This window comes from Piliocolobus tephrosceles, chromosome 9, assembly GCF_002776525.5.
Source record: "Piliocolobus tephrosceles isolate RC106 chromosome 9, ASM277652v3, whole genome shotgun sequence".
Taxonomy (NCBI): Eukaryota; Metazoa; Chordata; class Mammalia; order Primates; family Cercopithecidae; genus Piliocolobus; species Piliocolobus tephrosceles.
The window spans coordinates 96,572,160-96,594,507 of NC_045442.1; positions in this window are offsets into that span (position 1 = coordinate 96,572,160).

Sequence of the window (22,348 nt, forward strand, 5' to 3'; positions counted from 1 at the left end):
TTTCCTTTCTTTCTTTCTTTCGACGGAGTCTTGCTCTGTCGTCCAGGCTGGAGTGCAGTGGCACAATCTCGGCTCACTGCAACCTCCGCCTCCTGGGTTCAAGCAATTCTCCTGCCTCAGCCTCCCGAGTAGCTGGGATTACAGGCATGCAACACCACGCCCTGCTAATCTTTGTATTTTTGGTAGAGACAGGATTTCACCATGTTGGGCAGGCTGGTCTCATACTTGTGACCTCAGGTGATCCACCCACCTTGGCCTCCCAAATTGCTGCAATTACAGGCATGAGCTACTGCAATTACAGGTGTGAGCTACTGTGCCTGGCCTCAACGTTGTTCGTTTTCAAGATTGCTTTAGCTATTCAGGAACCCTGGCGTCTTTCTATTTCTTCAAAAAATGCCCTTGAGATTTGATAGAAATTGTATTAAATCTGTAGACTGCTTTGGTTAATATCAACATCTTAGCAGTATTACGTGTTTTAACCCACAAACACAGCATAGCTTTCCATTTATTTGTGTCTTCTTTAATTTCTTTTGGCCATGTTTTGTTTTGTTTTCTTTTCCTTTTTCTTTCTTTCTTTCTTTTTTTTTTTTCTTTGAGACTGGGTTTTGCTCTGTTGCCTAGGCTGCTGGAGTGCAGTGGTATTATCATGGCTCACTATAGCCTTGACTTCCCAGGCTCAAGTGATCCTCCCACCTCAGTCCCCTGAGTAGCTGGGACTACAGTTGCAAACCACCATGCCTGGCTACTTTTTAATTTTTATTTTTGTAGAGACAGAGTCTTGCCAAATTGCCCAGGCTGGTTTCGAACTCCTGGGTTCAAGCAATCCACCTGCCTCAGCCTCCCGAAGTGCTGGGATTACAGGCATGAGCCACTGTAACTGGCAGTAGTTTTTAGTGTGTCATTTTTTACCTCCTTGGCTGAGTTATTCCTCAATATTTTTTTGATGTTATTGTTAATGGAATTATTTTCTTAATTTCCTTTTGGATTATTCATTGTTAGTATATAAAAGTGCAGCTGATTTTTGTATGTTGTGATTGTATCCTGCAGCTTTGCTGAATCCGTTTTTTAGTTCTAACAGATGTTTTTGGTGGAATATTTGTGGTTTTCTACGTAAAAGATCATGTTGTCTGTGAACATAGATCATTTTATTTCTTCCTTTGCAATTTGATGCATTTTTGTTTTGTCTTGCCTAATTGATTGGCTAGGACTTTCAGTGCTATGTTAAATAAAAGTGGTGAAAGTGGGCATCCTTGTTTTGTTTCTGATCTTGGAGAAAAAGTTCTCAGTCTTTTAGCATTGAACATGATGTTAGTTGTGTGTGCTTCTTATATATGGCCTTTATTATGTTGAGGCAGTTTTCTTTTTTTTTTTTTTTGAGACAGGGTCTCACTATGTTGCCCAGGCTGGACTCAAACTCCTGGGCTCAAGTGATTCACCTGCCTCAGCTTCCCAAAGTGCTGGGATTACAGGTGTGAGCCACCACACCCAGTCATGGTTTTCTTCTAATGTCATACATCTTTATTATCATATATCACATTGTTGATTTTCATATGTTGAACCATCCTTGCATTCCAGGAATAAATCTTACTTAGTCATCATTGTATAATATTTTAGTTGTCCTATTGAACTCTATTTGCTCATATTTTGTTGAGAATTTCTGTCAATATTCACCAAGAATATTGGTCTGTAGTTTTCTTTTCTTGTAGTGTCTGTCTGACTTCCATATCAGGATAGCGCTGGCTTCATATAATGAATTTGGAAGTATTCTTTTCTCTTCAATTTTTTTTGAAATTAATTGAAATGCATATAAATCTACTTTTAATAATGTCTGTGGTTAGCATTCAGTTTGCAAGGTTCCTGAAAACTTAACAATGGGCTCTCCTGAGCTTGGATGAACTAGCTCCAGCACCATCCTGAAGGTGATCATGCTTGAGGAGCCCTAAAGTGTTCATTTTGTTGTTAACAAGATTCTGTACAGAGAGAAGAAAAGAGACTACTTTTTTAATTTTTCTTTAAATTAAGACAGGGCTTCACCAAGTTGACAAGGCTGGTCTCAATCTCCTGACCTCATGTGATCCACCTGCCTTGGCCTCCCAAAGTGTTGGGATTACAGGCATGAGCCACTACACCCAGCCAGAAAAGGGACTACTTTTTAATTGAGAAAGGGAACTATTTCTTACTTGCTGAGAAGAAATGCTTTTCCTGATGAGTTCATATGCCTAACAAAAGGACATACATAGAAGTTTTTATTGAAACTGTACTTACATTATAGTGGTTAAAGGGTGAAAGCAACTCAACTCTTCATCTGAAATAAAAAAGATAAGTAAATTGTGGTCTATTTATACAATGCAATACTAACCCACCCATAAAGTGAAAGAACTTTAGCTTCATGTGACAACATGGATAAACTTCATATGCATAATGTTGAGTGAAAAGAGTAAGATGCACACACAAAAATACATATCCCTTGATTCCACTTATACAAAGTACAAGAATAGGTAAAACCAATTTGTATTGTTAGAATCAAGATAGTGGCTACCTCTGGGGAGCTCTTGATTGAGAGAGAGCAATGAGCGAATCTTCCAGATGACTGGAAATGTTCTACATCTTGACATGAGAGGTGGTTATGTGAGTGTGTACATATGTAAAATCTCATTGAGCTGTATGCTTAAGATACATGCATGTTACTGGAAGTTTATTATATTCCAAAAAAAGCTAACAAAATGCCTTTCTTTATTTTTTAATTGTACTTTTAAATTTCAAGAGCTACAGGCTTTTAAAAAAATTGTTTATATTTAAATAAAAATTCCTTCATATTTCTACTTAGACTGCATTACAGGCTTGTTTTAAGAGCCTAAAAAACAGAGGAGCTAAAAGAAAATTCCTTCCAGCCCCCTGACCCCTTCGCTACTCTTTTTTCTAGTATTCACAATTTAATGTCTTCCTTCCACTCATTCTTGTTACCGATGAATGCTGGAACAAAAATGGTTCTGTCTCATTCAGACTTCAGAAAAAGAGCCGAAACCCAGTTCCTTTTCACCATCTCCACTGGTAAGACCAGGGTCCAAGCACGGTCCTCGCTTGTTGGGGTTAGTGCAGTCGCTTCCTGTTATGAACTGAATTATGTCCTCCCAGAATTCATATGCAGAAGCCCTAACCCACGGCGTGACTATATTTGGAGATAATGCCTTTAAAGAAGTGAAAGGAGATGATAATTGTGGAGCCCTGATTCAATACAACTCTTGTCCTTAGAAGAGGGAGAGACACAGGGATGCACACACAGAGGACAGGCTATGTGAGGACACAGCACAAAGGTGGCCGTGCACAAGCCAAGGGGAGAGGCCCTTAGAGAAACCAAACCAGCCAACATCTTGATCTGGGACTTCTAGTCTCAGGAACTATAAGAACACAAACGTCCGTTGCTGAAGCTGCCCAGGCTGCAGTATCTTGTTATGGCAGCCCTCGCAGATTAGTACAGCTCCCAACAGGTCTCTCTGTCCTGCCCTTGCCCACAGTAGTCTATGGTAACACAGAAGCTGGGGAGCCCATTAAGATGTAATCAGGGCATATCTGTCTTCTTTGTAAAACTGTTGGCTTCTCCTCCACCCAGCAGTAGCCCACAACCTGACGCTGGTCACAAGTCTTGTATCATTCGGCCTCTACTCCTTCTCTGACCTTGTCTCCTACAGTCTCACCTCCTCGCCTGTGGCCTCTGCTCTTTCTTGGACATTCCAAGCATAGTCCTGTCTTAGGGCCCTTGGCATTGTCCTCCCGCCCCAAACAGGCCTCCTCCAGAGAGCGGCATGACTCGCTATCCACTCCTCCTCCTCCTTCAGGGTGATCCTCAGTGTCCTATTGTCAGTCAGGCTTCTTCCTTCTTTTCTTTTCTTTTCTTCTCTTCTCTTCTCTTCTCCTTTCCTTTCCTTTCCTTTTTCTTTTCCTTTCTTTTCTTTTCTTTCGTTTCTTTTTTTGTTTTAGACGGAATTTCATTCTTCTTGCCCAGGCTGGAGTGCAATGGCATGATCTCAGTTCACCACAATGTCCACCTCCCAGGTTCAAGCGATTCTCCCGCCTCAGCCTCCTGAGTAGCTGGGATCACAGGCATGTGCCACCATGCCCAGTTAATTTTGTATTGTCAGTAGAGACAGAGTTTCTGCATGTTGGTCAGGCTGGTCTCAAACCCCTGACCTCATGATCCACCCGCCTCGGCCTCCCAAAGTGCTGGGATTACAGGCATGAGCCATTGCGCCCGACCTCTTTTTCTTTTTATTTTTTTCAAGATGGAGTCTTGCTCTGTCACCCAGTCTGGCGTGCACTGGCATAATCTTGGCTCACTGCAACCTCCGCCTCCCAGGTTCAAGCAATTCTCATGCCTCAGCTCCTCGAGTAGCTGGGATTACAGGCACCTGCCACCACTCCAGGCTAATTGTTGTATTTTCGGTAGAGATGGGGTTTCACCATGTTGGCCAGGCTGGTCTTGAACTCCTGGCCTCAAGTAATCGACCTGCCTCAGCCTCCCAAAGTGCTGGAATTACAGGTGCGAGCCACCAAGCCCAGCCTTTCAGCCAGGCATTCTGACCAAGCAACACAGAATAACAAACTCTACCCTCACCCTGACATTCTTTTTCTTTCTTCCAGGAGTTAGGTAAAGTTATTTATGCTACATCTATTCCACTGAAAATTAGGCAATGATCCCACAATTCAAAATGAATGTGCAGATGTTAAGTGGCATGGGAGAGAAAGTAAACGTAAACAGAAGCTATAGAAGAAAATGGAGGGTGTCAGTTTGGATGTTTGTCCCTCCCTCAAACCTCATGTGGAAATTTGATCCAGTGTTGTGGCTGGCTCTAATGGAAGTGTTTGGGTCATGTGGGTGGGCACGTCATGGACAGATTAATCCCTTCCCTGGGGTCGGGGGTTTGAGTGAGTTCTCACTCTGTTAGTTCCCTCGAGAGTTGGCTGTTAAGAAGAGCCTGGTGCTTCCCCTCTCTTTCTTTTGCGCTCTCTCTTGCCATGTGATCTCTGCACACACTGGCTCCCCCTCACCTTCCCCCATGAGTGGAAGCTTCCTGAGGCCTCCCCAGAAGCAGATGCTGGCACCATGCTTCTTGTACAACCTGCAGAACTGCCGCCAAATGAATCTCTCTTCTTTATTAATTACCAAGTCTGATACTCCTTTGTAGCAAGACAAACAGACTGAGATATACAGTATGCTCACCCTTTTGTCGGAAAAATATAAATACATGCAAACACATGTATGTCTATAACCAATATTTGATGGAAGTTATTTTTGGTGATGGTATTATGGATGATTTTTTTCTTTGTCTTTCACTTTTCATTTTCCTTTCTTTTTCTTCCCCTTTCCCTTTTCACTTTTCATTTTCAATTCTTTTTTTCTTTGCCTTTTTGTTTTTGTTTTCTATAGATAATGACTGCAGTCTCTATAATGAGTATGTGTGTGTGTGTGTGTGTGTGTGTGTATATATATATATATATATATATTATTATTATTTCTTTTTTAAGACAGAGCCTTCCTCTTGTTGCCCAGGCTGGAGTGCAGTGGCACGACCTTAGCTCACTGCAACCTCCACCTCCTAGGTTCAAGTGATTCTCCAGCCTCAGCCTCCTGAGTAGCTGGGACTACAGGTGCCCACCACTACGTCCGACTATTTTTTGTATATTTTAGTAGAGATGGGGTTTCACCACGTTGGCCAGGCTGGTCTTGAACTGACCTCAGGTGATCCGTCCGCCTCAGCCTCCCAAAGTGCTGGGATTACAGGCGTGAGCCACCATGCCTGGCCAGAATTTGTGTAATGTTTATAAGAAGAAAAAAAATTTTCAAATAAGGGTGACCATTTCATTGTCCTCAGGACTGGATGCTATGTCAGGACAAGCAGATTCTGATATTTTGTGCCTCTAAATCTTAGACACTAAATGAGTCTAAAAATGAGCTGAAATCTCTGTGGGAAGGTCAGGGCTTCTTTGCGTTGGAGATCTTTTGGAGTTGGCCTGCTGATTTTAAAATGTTTTCAGTTTCAGCTCTCTTACCATTGCAATCCAGTTGAACCCTCCTCCTATGGTAACAAAAACATCCTCTTGATCAGTTTGAGACTCCGACATTCTTTATTTATTTAACTAAAATTTACTTCTTTTCATGATTCTTCTTCTGATGTTCTACATATTTGTTTCTTTGTTTTATGTATGTATGTATGTATTTGAGACAGAGTCTTGCTCTGTCACCTAGGCTGGAGTGCAGTGGTGTGATCTCGGCTCACTGCAACCTCTATCTCCTGAGTTCCAGCAAGTCTTCTGCCTCAGCCTCCTAAGTAGCTGAGATTACAGACATGTGCCACCACACCAGGCTAAATTTTTTGTATTTTTAGTAGAGATGGGGTTTCACCATGTTGGCCAGACTGGTCTCGAACTCCTGACCTCAGGTCATCCACCTGCCTCAGCCTCCCCAAGTGCTGGGATTACAGGTGTGAACCACCATGTCTGGCCCCAGCCTGCTTCTTTATTGTTTATTGTCTGAATTTGTTTATTGAGTGAATAAATGAATGAATGAAATTTCTTATGTTCTTCTTGCCTGTAGGCATCCTTCTGCGGTCTGATTTTACTCCAAAGGATCTCTGATGCAAGCCTGAGGAGGCTGTTTGTGCAAACAATTAGGAACAAAGTCCTGGCTGCTTCTCAGATGCTCAGGTTCATGATCTTCAGTGGGGATTTATGAGTCTTCAAGGCTCTCGGGACCTGGGACGTAGCAAAAGATAACAGGTCATGAAAACTGGGTCCTTGTTACTCTGATCCTTATGCTTAAGTGAGACAAGCACAAGCCAATTGGCTGCTGTGCTCCCATCTCTCAATAGGGGATAAATATATTCCAATTGCATATCATTAACAAAAAGTTGGTGCTGTGAATGGGGTGCCAGCTGCCACTGGCCATCATTAAAATGGAGTGTTATGGTGTTACAATTCCGGTAAATGCAGAACCGTCTTGCAGCTAGTGGGAACACATGAAGAATGAATCTCATTAAACATAAGTACTTACTCAGATGGTTCCATCAAACTCCCTCAAATGCCACTTACTGTGCGCCTGGGAGATGCGGGTGGAAGCGCATACCCTTTGATGTATGTCGCAGAGTGGCAGCTGCCCTGAGCAAAACAAAGCTCCTGCTCCGTCATACCTTCAGTGCGGATGGAAATTGAGGGAGGATGACACAGCTGTATTTCTGAGCAGTGGGCATTTAGCGACATCCAAGAGGACAAATAAGCCTCTTAAATTCATTAGTATCTTGATAAGACTGATTATGCAGTGAGCAGTGAATGGCTCTGACTTCTCAGGCAAATGAAATGAGAAGAAAGGGCAAGGAGGGGGTGGTTCTTTCCTGGAGCTGCTGTGAAGTCCCCTCAGGAGGTGGTGAGCCCTGGAGAGCAACTGATGGCACACAAAGGACAGCAGCTGAAAAGAAGCCTCTGGGGGTCACCCTCCCAGAGAGCCCCTAACCTGGCCGGCCCGGAAGGGCAGAGAAGAGGGTGCCCTGAGCTGCGCTGCCAGGTGACAGCTGCAGCCGCAGCCCCAGTGCACCCTACAGGGTCGTTTTCCAGGGCTGAAGCTGGAAGTGCAGATGGTGGCCCCGATTCAGCTCTTTGGGTAATGCAGAGCATTTGACATCGCATCTGGTGTCAGCGATTTGGTCACGTTGGGTATTAAGGATGAAGACGGTCGCCCATGGAGGCAGAGAGTGTGGAGAAAGAACCCACTTCTGTGCAAGTCATGGGGTCACAAGGTTAATATGCTTCTGCGGCTCCAGTAAAAACTCTGCTAATTGAGGCATGGCTCAGGTCCGGGAATATAGGAAGCTTTCCTTCTCTGGTCATCACTGTATGATGATACTTCACCATCTCCTTCTGGGGGTGACCCCCTCACCCCAACTACCTTTCCCAGGAGGCTGCCAAGTGCCAGGGCAGCTCTTCCCCAGAAGTGGGTGTGGGTCATGTTTTTAATGTCAATTGCCAGTAATTTACTATTAGCTCTGTGAAAAGAGAACATCTCTGATGCTTAACTCAAGTCATAGACATGAGATCGTCTCAAAAGAGGATATAATTCCCTGACAGTCAATAAACACAAGGTACGGTTATTAGACGAGGTTACTAGACTAACAGGGGCAAAGAGGGCTGTTTGAGGCCAAGTGTGGTAATCTCAGTGCTTTGGGGGCCAAGGTAGGAGGATCACCTGAGGCCGGGAGTTCAAGACCAGCTTGGGCAACATAGCAAGATCCTATCTCTAAATTTTTTTTTTTTTTTTTTAATGAGCTGGGTTTGGCAGCGTGCACCTGTAGTCCCTCCCAGCTACTTGGGAGGCTGAGAAGGGATGATCTTTTGAGTCCAGTTCAAGGCTGCAGTGAGCTATGGTGGTGCCAACTGCACTCCAGCCTAGGCAACAGAGTAAGACCCTGTCTCTAAAAGCAAAAACAACAAAAACAAAAAACGAACAAACAAAGAACCTTAATATAAGTGCTGTGTGAATATTGTCTTGTTAGGGAATAATGACAAGGAAAGAAAAGCCTATACATGTTTAGTACAGACGCAATTTTTTTTCCTAATATTTTTCAAACTCCTGAGCTCAAGTGACCCTCCTGCCTTAGCAGTGATGCAGTCTTGGCTCGCTGCAACCTCCTCCTCCCAGGTTCAAGTGATTCTTCTGCCTCAGCTTCTCAAGTAGCTGGGACTACAGGCATGCGCCACCACGTCTGGCTAATTTTTCTATTTTTAGTAGAGATGGTGGTTTACTGTATTGACCAGGCTGGTCTTGAACTCCTGACCTCAGGCAATCTGCCCGCCTTGGCCTCCCAAAGTGCTGGGATTATAGGCGTGAGCCACCACACCCAGCCCTTTCCCTAATATTTTTGATTGGTGGTTGGTTGAATCCATGGATGTGAATCCACGGATGCAGAGGGCATGACTTCCTGCACCTTGCATCTGTCTGGCATTTATGAGGTACAAGGATAAGAACTGGATTTTTAAAGAGTATCTTTGAGGGGCAAAGAAGACTTTGGACTAACACTCCCTTTAGGTCCCTGTAGAATCTAACTTCAGCATTTAGAAGAAAAAGAAGGCCAGGTGCGGTGGCTCATTCCTGTCATCTCGGCACTTTGGGAGGCTGAGGTAGGAGGAGTGCTTGAGGCCCAGAGTTCGAGACGAGCATGGCCAACATAACGAGACTCCATCTCCCTAAAAAAAAAAAAAAAAAAAGAGAGAGAGAAAAACAAATTAAAAAAAAAGAAAATGAAATTCCCGACATTAGCTCCAAGCTCTCCATACAAACAGAACACTTCGCCAAATGGATTTGCATGTTAACAAGGGAGAATTCCATATTAACATACGATATTGAATCATGGAGCTGATGGGAAGAAAGACTGCATACAAGCAGCCACAGAGCCTCTCAGTAATCTAGGCCCAGGTTTCTCAGGTCGAGACTCTTGGTGGATTCAGTCATTGACATTATTTGTGAGCAAATGGTGTGTGGGCTTATGTCAGGCAACCACATGTGAATGAGTCAGAAGCACTTTTTAAAAAATCCAAGCTGTTCGTGAAATCAAGAAATTAAACACAGGCAGAAACATCAACACTGTGCCACTCCGAGGCAATCTTCAGACAGCTCTGATGTGGAATGAGTAAACTCAGATGCTGAGTCCTGAAATCATCAATCTGTCCTTGTTTTCTTTCTTACATTGCAGTATTGAAACTCAGAACATGTAACTCTGCTCAACAAGTTGATTTTGACTAACAGTTTCCGGGCCTGAATGGAATTGGGCCAAGCTGCAAAGAAATCACATTCACATTTAAATTAAAGATGCTACTTGTTATGTGGATATGATGATTTCTAGGTAGTATCTCTCTCTGCCATCAAATGCCACTTCTGGCCAGGTATGGTGACTCACGCCTGTAATCCCAACATTTTGGGAAGCCAAGGCACGAGAATCGCCTTAGGCCAGGAGTTCAAGACCAGCCTGGGTAACGTGGTGAGACCTGTCTCTACAAAAAATTAAAAACTAGCCAGGCATGGTGACTAGTGCCTGTAGGCCAAGTATGAAGGAGGCTGAGGTGGGAGGATCACTTGAGCCCAGGAGGTCGAGGCTGCAGTGAGCCAAGATCACACCATTGCACTCCAGCCTGGGTGACAAAGTGAGACCCTGTCTCTAAAAAAAGAAAAAAAGCTATGTCTGACCTACCTGGACTGTCCAAGGGAAAAACTGGCTACAGGTTTATAGGCTGAAGTTTGTTACGTTCTGCCTTTAAGAATCTGAGCACATATTACATAATAAGCCTGCTGAGTAAAAGTTCTGTCACTGTGTGTAGCAATTCTGGCATTCAGCTGGAGTAGGGGATAACTCACTTCATATCTTCTGAATTTCTGTTTTTTTAAAAAGGTACTTCTTCCATACCTTCTCTCCTTGTGAGGTGATCAAATGTTGATATAGAAATAAATTCACCATCTAAGACATATCTTTGCTTTTTGCATGGAGCGCCCCCAAAATTTTGAGGGCTTCCTTTCTGGTTTTACAGTTGCTTCAGATGAAAATTACTTGAGCTTCCACTTTTGCTTCCATCATTACTAGACACATCTTACTAGACACTTTTACATGCTGATGTAATTAGTGTTCCTAAGAATCAGTTATATCCTGTTTCCATGAATAACTATTTTTAGAATGGAAAAGAATGTGTAGGACTGGGCGCAGTTGCTCACACCTGTAATCCCAGCACTTTGGGAGGCCGAGACGGGCGGATCACGAGGTTAGGAGTTTGAGACCATCCTGACCAACATGGGGAAACCCCATCTCTACAAAAATACAAAAAATTAGCCAGGCGTGGTGGTGTGTGCCTGTAATCCCACCTACTCAGGAGGCTGAGGCAGGAGAATCATTTGAACCCTGGAGGCGGAGGTTGCAGTGAGCCGAGATTGCGCTACTGCACTCCAGCCTGGGCGACAGAGCAAGACTCTGTCTCAAAAAAAAAAAAAAAGAATGTGTAGAAACTACTCATAATATTTTGTCTTTTTCAAAAAGCACTATTATAGTTAATGACAATGATGACAATGTATTATATATTTGAAATAGCTAACAGAGTAGATTTTAAATGTCCTCACCACAAAAAAAGACATGTGAGGAAATTGATATGTTAATTAGCATTAGTCATTCCACAGTGTGTTCATATATGCAAACATCATCTTGTATACCATAAGTACATACAATTGTTGTTTGTCAATTAGAAAAAAGAATGTAGGCCAGGCGCGATGGCTCATACCTGTAATCCCAGCACTTTGGGAGGCTGAGGTGGGCAGATCACTTGAGGTCAGGAGTTCAAGACCAGAACTGGCCAACATGATGAAACCCCATCTCTACTAAAAATACAAAAAATTAGCCAGATGTGGTGGTGTGTGCCTGTAATCTCAGCTACTCAGGAGGCTGAAGCGGGAGAATCACTGAACCCAGGAGGTGGAGGTTGCAATGAGCGGAGATCGCACCATTGCACTCCAGCCTGGGCAACAGAGAGAGACTTGGTCTCAAAAAAAAAAAAAAAAAAAGACAGAAAGAAAAAAAGAATGTGATTGGCTGGGGAACCACCAGATGTGAGATTTGCTTCTTCTGGGCACAGAGTCATTTGCATCTCAGAGTGTTCATGGTGGACTGGGCGAGAAGATCTTCAGGAAATGAAGACTTTTCCTGCACATTCTTTATCAGGAAAAGTAAAACAAGTTTTCAGCCTGGCATAAGGAGGCAAGCAGACATCACTAGATCATCAGTAGGTGACTTTCCTGAAAATGTTAGTAATTTTTCTGTAGATAGTATATTGCTTTTTGGTTCAATTTACGAGATGCTCAAGGAAATGGTTACCATTTGAACCACATGATCATCTACTCAAAATGATCAACACAATCGGCTTAGGTGGCCAGGTAACATTTTCCATGTGCATTTCTTTCTCTCTCTCCCTTTTTTTTTTTTGAGATAGGGTCTCACCCTGTTGCCCAGGCTGGAATGTAGTGGCGCAGTCTCAGCTCACTGCAAACTCTGCCTCCCAGGTTCAAGCGATTCTCCCACCTCAGCCTCCCGAGTAGCTGGGATTACCAGGCGTGCGCCACCACGCCCGGCTACTTTTTGTATTTTTAGTAGAGACGGGGTTTCAACATATTTGCTAGGCTGGTCTGGAACTCCTGACCTTAAGTGACCTGCCCACCTCAGCCTCCCAAAGTGTTAGAATTACAGGCGTGAGCCACCACGCCTGGCCAGCATTTCTTTTTTCTTTCTTTGCTTTTCTTACTTTCTTCTTCCTTCCTTTTTTCCTTCCTTCCTTCCTTCGCTGTCTTTCCCTCCCCCTCCCCTCTTCTTCCTTTCTTTCTTTCTTTCTTTCTTTCTTTCTTTCTTTCTCTTTCTCTCTCCTTCCTTCCTTCTTTCATTTATTTTTAGACAGAGCCTTGCTCTGTTGCCCAGGCTGGAGTGCAGTGGCATGATCTCAGCTTACTGAAACCTCTGCCTCCCGGGTTCAAGACATTCTCCTGCCTCAGCCTCCTGAGGAGCTGGGATTATAGGCACATGGCACCACCCTGCACTAATTTTTTTTGTATTTTTAGTAGAGACGAGGTTTCACCACGTTGGCCAGGCTGGTCTCAAACTGCTGACCTCGTAATCTGCTCACCTCAGCCTCCCAAAGTGGTAGGATTACAGGCATGAGCCACTGTGCCCTCCCCTCCCCTCCCTTCCTTTCCTTTCCTTCCCAAGACAGGGCTTCACTCTGTCACCCCGGCTGGAGTGAACTGGTGCAATCATAGCTCACCACAGCCTAGAACTTCTGAGCTCACATGACCCTCCTGCCTCAGCCTCCATGCCTGTCTAATTTTAAATTTTTTTGTAGAGACCAGATCTCACTGTGTTGTACAAGCTGGTCTCAAACTCCTAGGCTCAAGCAATCCTCTCTCCTCAGCCTCCCAAAGTGCTAGGATTACAGGCATCAGCCATCACGCTCGGCCAACCATGTGAGTTTCTTTATCATGCTAGAGTAATATGGCCATATGGAGGCTAATTTGAAAATACATTAAGATGAAGCTATGAGATGATAATTTTTAATTAACAAGATAAATGAGTTGTTCTTTTTCTTTTCCAAATCATTCCACAAGCCAATCCCTCACATGAGGCAGGTGGTCGGCTGTCAGGGACAAAGATGCACTAATGAGAAGCCAACGTTCTAGACTTCCAGACTATGGCTGACGATGACAATGTCTAACACTGCCCCTAGGATTTCATCTAAGGAGTTAATTAAATGTCAGCCAAACAGCCTCCCTCGGGAAATAACAACTCACACTCACAACCCACAGAATCAGAGAAAATGTCTACAAATCACACATCCAATAAGGGGTTTGTATCCTGAATATATAAAGAACTCTTACAGCTCAACAATAAAATAGAGCTGTGTGTTATTTCAAAGAGCTGGAAAGAAACTGTTTTTTGTTTTTGAGACGGGGTTTCACTCTTGTTGCCCAGGCTGGAGTGCAATGGCATGATCTCAGCTCACTGCAACCTCCCCGTCCTGGGTGCAAGCAATTCTCCTGCCTCAGCCTCCCAAGTAGCTTGGATTACAGGCACCCACCACCATGCCCAGCTAATTTTTTGTATTTTTAGTAGAGACAGGGTTTCACCATGTTGGCCAGGCTGATCTTGAACTCCTGACCTCAGGTGATTCGCCCACCTCAGCCTCCCAAGTGCTGGGATTACAGGTGTGAGCCACCTTGTCTGGCTGGACAGAAACTTTTGAAGTGGAAGCATCAAGGTAGCCTTGTCAGCCATCCCCTTTCCTGGGATCTTGTATTTGTCATGCCTCTTTGCCATGGTTCACATTCAGACATTATGTGGATGCTACCACTTTGTGGCATGGCACAGAGCTCACCAAGTCCTTTCTGGCTGGGCAGGCCTGGAGTGGGGCATTTGGGGCTCTGGTGGTGATAGGAGAACTGGAGAGGCCAAGAAGGGCAAGGCCAGGCAGTCCTTTCTGCAGAGAGAGAGTTCCCACAGGAGGCGCCGGATACCTTGTCCCACTCATTCCAGGATGGGGCTGCTTGGATCACCACACTGTCCACTCACATTCACCTCTGAACATTTTAACTTTTCCAGAATGTCCTCCTCACATTGCACTATTTTGTACTATTTTTGTTTTTTCATTTGTTTGTTGAGAGACAGTCTTGCTCTGTCACTCAGGCTGGAGTGCAGTGGCATGATCTTGGCTCAATGCCACCTCAACCTCCCTGACTCAAGTAAACCTCCCACCTCAGCCTCCTGGGTAGCTGGGAATACCAACATGCACCACCACGCCTGGCTAATTTTTAAAGTTCTTGTAGAGATGGGGTCTCACCATGTTGCCCAGGCTGGTCTCAAACTGCTGGGCTCAAGTGATCATCCTGCCTCGGGTCCCAAAGTGCTGGGATTACAGGTGTGCCCGGATTACACTGTGCCCAGCCTTGTGCTATTTTTGAGTTAGGCTGTTGATGGCAAGTCCGCAGATACTGTTTTCTGTTTCATGGTGATACTGTGGACCCTCCATTCTGATCACTCATTTTTTATCTCCAGAGATGGTATTTAGAGAGCAAGGGTTGGACACTTGGCAGATGCTCAGATTGACTGATAGACTGACTGGTTGGTTAATTGATTATAGGCTCTCTGCTCTCTGCTTAGGTTTTGGTAGTGGAGCTAAGGGTAAATGCATCCATCTGACAGGGGGGTGTGGGGGAGTGTGCTCTGTAAATTTGGAGAGTGGGCTGTGCTGCAACCAGCTTAAAGGTCTAGAAAACCAGGTACAGTGGCCCACGCCTGTAATCACAGCACTAGGGAGGCTGAGGTGGGCAGATCACCTGAGGTCAGGAGTTCAAGACCAGCCTAGCCAACATGGTGAGACCCCGTCTCTATGAAAAATACAAAAATTAGCCAGGTGTGGTGTTGCACACCTGTAATCCTAGCTACTTGGGAGGCTGAGGCAGGAGAATTGCTTGAACCTGGGAGACAAAGGTTGCAGTGAGCCAAGATCGCACCACTGCACTCCAGCCCAGGGCACAGAGCAAAAGTCAGTCCCCCAAAAAAGAACCAGAAAACCACTTCATCGGCTGGGAATGGTGGCTCACACCTATAATCCCAGCACTTTGGGAGGCTGAGGCAGTTGGATCACTTGAGGTCAGGAGTTCAAGACAAGCCTGGCCAACATGATGAAACCTTGTCTCTACTGAAAATACAAAAATTAGCCAGGCGTGGTGGCAGACACCTGTAATCCCAGCTACTAGGGAGGATGAGGCAGGAGAAGCACTTGAACCCAGGAGGCAGAGGTTGCAGTGAGCCAAGATTGCACTATTGCACTCCAGCCTGAGCAACAAGCAAAACTTCGTCTTAAAACAAAAAACAAACAAACAAACAAACAAAGAAAATGAAAACCATTTCGTCTAAGAGATTCAGCTCTGAGTGATGAAGGGTTGTATGATTAAGACCAGAGAGGCATCAAAACACTCACAGCCTCAGGATTAAAATGTCATGGGGTTGGCAGGGGGTGGGCAAGAGAGTTCATTTGTAGCAGCTCACAGGCTGCCCTGCAGTGTTTCGTGGCTCAGGGCCATGTGCAGCCAAACAAAACAAGTGTTATAGGCCTGCTGGTTTCTGGCTGAATTCACTAGTCAGAAATATGGCCAGTTTTTTCCCGCTATGAGCTTCATAGTCTCCTACTAGAAAGAAGCTAGCAGATTCATGGATCTGAACTGCATTGAGAAAATATAACTCTGCTGGTATTCTTGAACCTAAAACCTAAGTCTTTAGGTTTATTGTTAAACATTGAGGATACAAATTTCATTGTAAGTCAGAGACACTTTTAGCTGCTGTCCCTGCAGTTGGAGCTGACTCAGCAGACGTATGGTTTTTGATTTACTGTGCCTGGCAAAACTTATTATACCAAGGCGTGTTCTTTATTATAAACTTTTCTTGTATAATAACAGACAATTTGGCCAGGCTAATTGCTAAATTAAGCTCGCCTCTAGTCAAGCTCAGCTGATTCATTTAAAAGGTTATTGACCATTGACATTTTTACAAGTGTTTAACCAGACTAGTAAGTACTCTTAAAATGGAAATTTTGTGACAACCACACTCTAAGCCTGATAAGTAAAAATATGCACCGTAAAGCCCCACCCACTACCCACAAAAAGAAAAATTATAGCATATACATATATACACACACACATCTCCTTTCAGCTGAAATCCTATAATTTGTTATATGATTATAGAACAAGAACAAATAAGAAAATGGTTCAGGCTCTGATGAAATTTTAGTAATAAAGTATGTTAGAGTGGCTTGTAGCATATTTAAATGAAGCTTAAAAGAAAATCACTCTGCCCTGATAGGTAATAAATGTAGAAACACACACCCTTGGCTGGGCGCGGTGGCTCACCCCTGTAATCCCAGCACTTTGGGAGGCCAAGGCGGGGGCGGATGACCTGAGGTTGGGAGTTCAAGATCAGCCTGGCCAACATGGTGAGACCCTGTCTCTACTAAAAATACAAAAATAAGCCGGGCATGGTGGTGGATGCCTGTAGTCCCAGCTACTAGGGAGGCTGAGGCAGGAGAACCACTTGAACTCAGGATGTGGATGTTGTAGTGAGCTGAGATTGTGCCACTGCACTCCAGCCTGGGCGACAGAGTGAGACTTTGTCTCAAAAAAAAAAAACAAAAAAAAAACACACACCCTATTTTGTGTTTTCAAATGAATAAAATCCAGATGCAAAAGACTTCACCTTGAAGAGCCAATTTTAGCTATCAAAGATATGGTCCTTTTGCCAGGAGATTTCAAAATCCATGCCACATATACCTGAAAAACATGAAAGCTTAATTGGCTGGTTTTCCTTATGTGATAATAAAATGATCTGTTCTCTAACCTCTCATTTTTATGCTTGGCAGGAATGTGACTGTACTCGAACCAAAAAGACATCTGCTAGCAATTTGCAGTCTCGGAGCGGCCCACGGTTTTATGGAGCTTCATCTGAAACTCTGATTCATTTTTGAAAAAGTTAGCTAATGCAAGTGGGGGTGAGGGCAGCCGGCTCCTTGCTGGGGGATTGGCAGAGGAGGAGTTGTTTCTGTCAGCCCGGGTTATAGTTCTGTGCTCTGTCTCCCAGGGTCTGTCCTGATGAACTCATGGTTTCTGGGCTGCCCCAGAGTGGGCAGTGGTAGGTGGGAGGTGCCTGTGTTGGGACTGAGATTTGGTACTGAGAATTCGATCTCCTGCTTAGTAGTCCTACTTTTCATTTAATTCAATTTTTACTCCTGTCTTACTCTGACAGATGGGTATATTCTGACTTGATACAGAAAGTTTCCAAACTCATAAAATTGGAAACCGTCCATGCACATGCACACAAGTGCACACACACATGCATATGTATGCACACTCACACATGTATGCAGCAATGAAAGGAAAAGCAGCTCAGGTCTTGGCCTCACACAGAGAGGGCTTCCAATCCAGTTCAGTTACTCAGAGCTCTATGATCTTAGGGAAATGAATTAACTTTCTCATTTCCTTGTTTAGAAAATGAACATCATAATGCCTGCTTTGATGGAGATGACATGATATATGTAATGCTCCTGGAACAGAGGATAGTATTATTTTATATGCTGGCATACTTCTTCCTCCTGTCCCCCCTACTTTGTGCTATTTATTGGAAGATCTATTTTAGGTCCTGATGTTTGCACAGACCCATTCAGAGGACAGATTTGGAAATCTGGACAGATTTTCTTTTTCCTGTTGCCAGAAGGAAAACAAATGATAAGCCTGTTTTTAGGTCTTACTAGTGGTGCAGTTTCCTCTCCGCCTAAATATCTGCACGGGCCTACAGTGGAAAGAGATGAGCTTAGGCTGGGTGAGATTGGGAGCGTTGCTTAATTGCTTCGAACTTGAGTTTGTTCAGATACAAACCAAAGAAATTAATATCTAACTTGTAGGATCATTTTGATATGATAAATAATGCATGTAATACAAATGGTTGTTGCTTTTTACTCTCATATTGCCTAATATTTCTTTTTCTCTTTCTTTTGTTTTGTATTAGGAATTCACTGTGGAATCACTTAATATTTCTTTTTCTTTCTTTCTTTTCTTTTTTTTTTTGAGACAGAGTTTCACTCTTGTTGCCCAGGCTGGAGCACAATGGCACTACCTTGGCCCACCACAACCTCCACCTCCTGAGTTCAGCTGATTCTCCTGCCTCAGCCTCCTGAGTAGCTGGGACTACAGGCACGTGGCACCACGCCCAGCTAATTTTTGTATTTTTAGTAGAGACGGGGTTTTACCATGTTGGCCAGGACAGTCTGGATCTCTTGCCTTGTGATCCGCCCGCCTCGGCCTCCAAAAGTTCTGGGATTACAGGTGTGAGCCACTGCACCCAGCCTCCTAACTCTTTATAAACCAGAAAACATTTATTAGAACTCCCTCCCCATCCCCTCTTATTTTGCATGTGGCCAGAAGTGGGCACAGACACTCCCTAGATAAATCACCGCCCGGGGGAATGGAGCCATTAGAACAGGCCTAAAATGCTAAGGTTTGCCTCTGAGCCTTAGAGGGGATGTGTGGACACCACGACAAAACTAGGACTCTCCCAGCAGAGGAGAAATTGGGGAGTGGCAGTGGCTGGCCATGCAGCATGTGCGTCACACCAAGTGACATGCTCCAATTTGCCTTGGAAGCTTTTCTGTTCTTGTTAATGTGCCGATGGCCTTTCCCTGTTCCCCTTGCAGATGAAATGGGAATGCCTCAGTCCCTGACATTTCCCCAGCCTCACAGGGACATGCAGAGGCCACTGCTCGTGACGTGAGATTTGCCTTTGGTGGCTCTCTGTGGCCAACAGGCTGGGCTGTGTCAACTGTTGGGCACCAGCCTCATCCTCTTCGACATGCTCCATGCATCCTGACAGAGTGGTCTGTAACTTTTGCTTGCACTCCAGCCTCAGAGGTCAGGCTCTCACGCCCTTCCAAGTGCAGTGCCTCGGCAGCGGGTTGTTATTTCAGGACGCAAAATCAGTCTCAACATGAGCCAAGGGGGCCAAGACTCTTCACAAATGTGTCTCCCGGGGAAAGGTTTATCCACCAGGATGCCCCATGTGTTTGTGAATCTGCCTTGGGAATCTCCGGTGAAATGAGGTCCATTTCAGTCATATCTGTTCTTATGCTTTAAACTCTGGCTAACAATTCTTTATCTGGAGTGTGTGGACGAGATGAAGGCTGCAGGGCTTGCAATACGTATCCAGCAACCCTAAGGTGTCTTGGAATTTTGGTGGAAAAGGTGGTGCGAGCCATCACGATACTCAGAGCAATTATCCTGTCTTTTGAAAAATAGAATTTGCTTCCTGCCACAGCCCTAGGTGTCCTGATCCGATTAGAAGTACTCCAGTTTATATCCAGCCCAGATTTTGAAAACTGATCTGCTGTGATGATCTCCTGGTTTTCTAATTTGCATGTCTCCCTGTTTCTACCCAATGTGGTGGAGGCGGCTGCAACCAAGCAGCCCCATCCGAGGGAAGGCAGGGAAGGCAGATGCAGGCCTGGGCAAGTGCTCTGCAAGCTTGCTGTCTCTGTGTCCTGGATGAAGTGAGTGTCTGTCTTCTAATCCAGGTAGAGCTGGCATCTAGGAAGAAGCAAGAATCGATTCTTTGTAACACAGGCTGAAAATCTCCCAATCCTTTGCTTGCTACCTTGTTTTTATCTATAACTTGATTTTTGTTTCCTCTGAAAATTCCCCCATCAAACCACATCCTTCTCCCCTAATTCCTCCTTGCATTTAACACGATTCACTTTTGCCTGTGTGTTGTAGGATAAACAGCCCGCTGCCCCAGTGAGAAGAACAACGAACAGAATAATTTAAAAACCAACCAACTGACAAATCCGAACAAGCTTTGGTGGTTAATTAACCCGATTAATTACACTTGTCCACACCCAAGCCTGGCAGAAGGGGGTGCCCTGGGAATGTCTGCAGAAGCCAACCCCGTGCCTGAGGGGTCAGGGGTCAGGGTTGACAGCACTTCCCTCAAGCTGGATGAGACCCAGCCCGGGAGTAACGCCAACCTGAAAGAGAACTAATTGAGAAAGCTTCTTCTAAAGGTAGTGACTGCTATGTTCTGTCTGCTGGGTTCCCTTTAGAGTTCATGGGATACACTCCATCCAGGTGCAGGGCAAGAACCATTAGTTCTAGGCATGGAGACCTGGGCTTACAAGCAAGTGCTCAACCAGGTGCAGCCGAAAAGGGGAGAAATCCCGGAAATACAGGATAGTCGAGTTCCTCCTGGGAACTTGGCAGTCATGATTTAGACAACATGCACCTAAGAATATGCTGATTTTACAAATACCTCAGCTAACTTGTAGAAATACCAGATACCATGTGGGTCCCCAGCTGCAGTACTAATAGGCTAGGCTGCCTGTTGAAGCCATCAATAGTCACTTACACTGTGTAATATGGGAGACACCAAATGCTTACTAGCCACGCACCCGCCCCCCACCCCCATGGCCTTCCTCTTAACAGGACACAGTACCTCCAATGCCTGAATCTTTTATTTAAAGGAGCTAAAAGTCAAGGAAATCCACAATTAAAACAAATGTGGGCTGGATGGGGTGGCTCATGCCTATAATCCTAGCACTTTGGGAGCCCAGGGCAGGAGAATCTCTTGAGCCCAGGAGTTTGAGACCAGCCTACTCCACATAGCAAGACCCTGTTTCTGCAAAACAAACAAAAAATACACAAATATGCTACACCAAAGGGCATCACAGAACCCCATAATCATCCATTAAAGATCACTGGAAATGTTGTTTATCCAAGGAGGTAGCTACACAGAGGAGGGGGCCTCTTGAATAAGGGCCAGGAATCTCCCAGTTTTGAAAGAAGGTCTGGAACTCTCTGGAACTTTCCTTCTTTCTTTCTTTCTTTTTTTTTTTGACGGAGTCTTGCTCTGTCACCCAGGCTGAAGTGCAGTGGTGCGATCTCGGCTCAGCACAACCTCCGCCTCCTGGGTTCAAGCGATTCTCCGGCCTCAGCCTCCTGATCTCAGGTGATCCACCTGCCTCAGCCTCCCAGAGTGCTGGGATTACAGGCGTAAGCCACTGTGCCCGGTCTCTCTGGAACTTTCTGATGCTATATAAAAAGAGGCAGTAGGAGCAGTGAGTGGCCTTGTGCTGCCTGCTGAGGAATGAACCCATGAAGGAATGTGCATTAAGGGTGTGGTGTTGGGCAGTCATCTGGGAGAAGAACATGGCCATTGGTTGATTCCAGACCCAGCACCCAGGGTTCACCTGAGGCAACTGGTCCAGACTCAAAGTTGTATCAGATTGCATTTTCTAAACAGTGATCACAAAATTGTCCCCAAATTATTCCCATGTAATTGTTTGAAAGTTATTTGTTTCTTATGATTTTTACATTAATACATGAGATGCATTTGTAGTTTTCTTGGTTAAAGTGTGCCATCTCAGGTTCTGAAATCAATGTTATAGTTCGTAAAATAATTCAAGCATATTCCTTTTTTTCTATGTGCTAGAACAATTTAAACAGAATTGAGTATTACCTGCTCTTTAAAGGTACCTTAGAATGTCCCTGTGACACTAACTGGGCATTTCTGAGGGAACTCTTTGACAACTTTTTCTTTGTTGTATGAGAATCAGAATGCTTTGATTTTTTTCTCTTTGGGGTCCATTTTGCTAAATTATGTTTTCCAAGAAAATTGTATTTTTCATCTAAGTTTTCAAATTTTACTTTCATGGAGTTACCCAAAGTAGTTCATTATGGTTGTTTTAATTTAATATAGTTTTGTGGCTATTTTTCTCTTAGTCTTCCTTATTTTGTATATTTGCATTTTCTACTTCTTTTTCTGTATTAGGTTAGCTAGTGCTTTTCTATTTTTTAATTATTTTCCCCAAAAAATTCAGTTTACTTCTTTTTTTTTTCTGTTTTCTAATTCACTAAGTTAGAAAGTTCTGTTTTTATTTTTATTAATTCATTATTTCTACATCCCTTCAGTTTATTTTGTTATTTTTCTAAGATACATGCTTGATTCCTTTGCTTTTTATTTATTATTTATTTAAGTATTTAAACCTATGAATTTTCCTTCCACTACTACCTTAACACTATCTCATAGATTCCAAGTTGTGGAAAATGTATCGTTTTTTGTTATTTTTATTTTATTTTCTAGAAGTCCTGTGATTTAGGTTAATATATTTTGATCCAAGAGTTAAGAAGAATTTCTTTAAATTCATATAAGATAAACTTTAAAAATGTTCAGGTGAAAAGGAATTTTTGTTATCT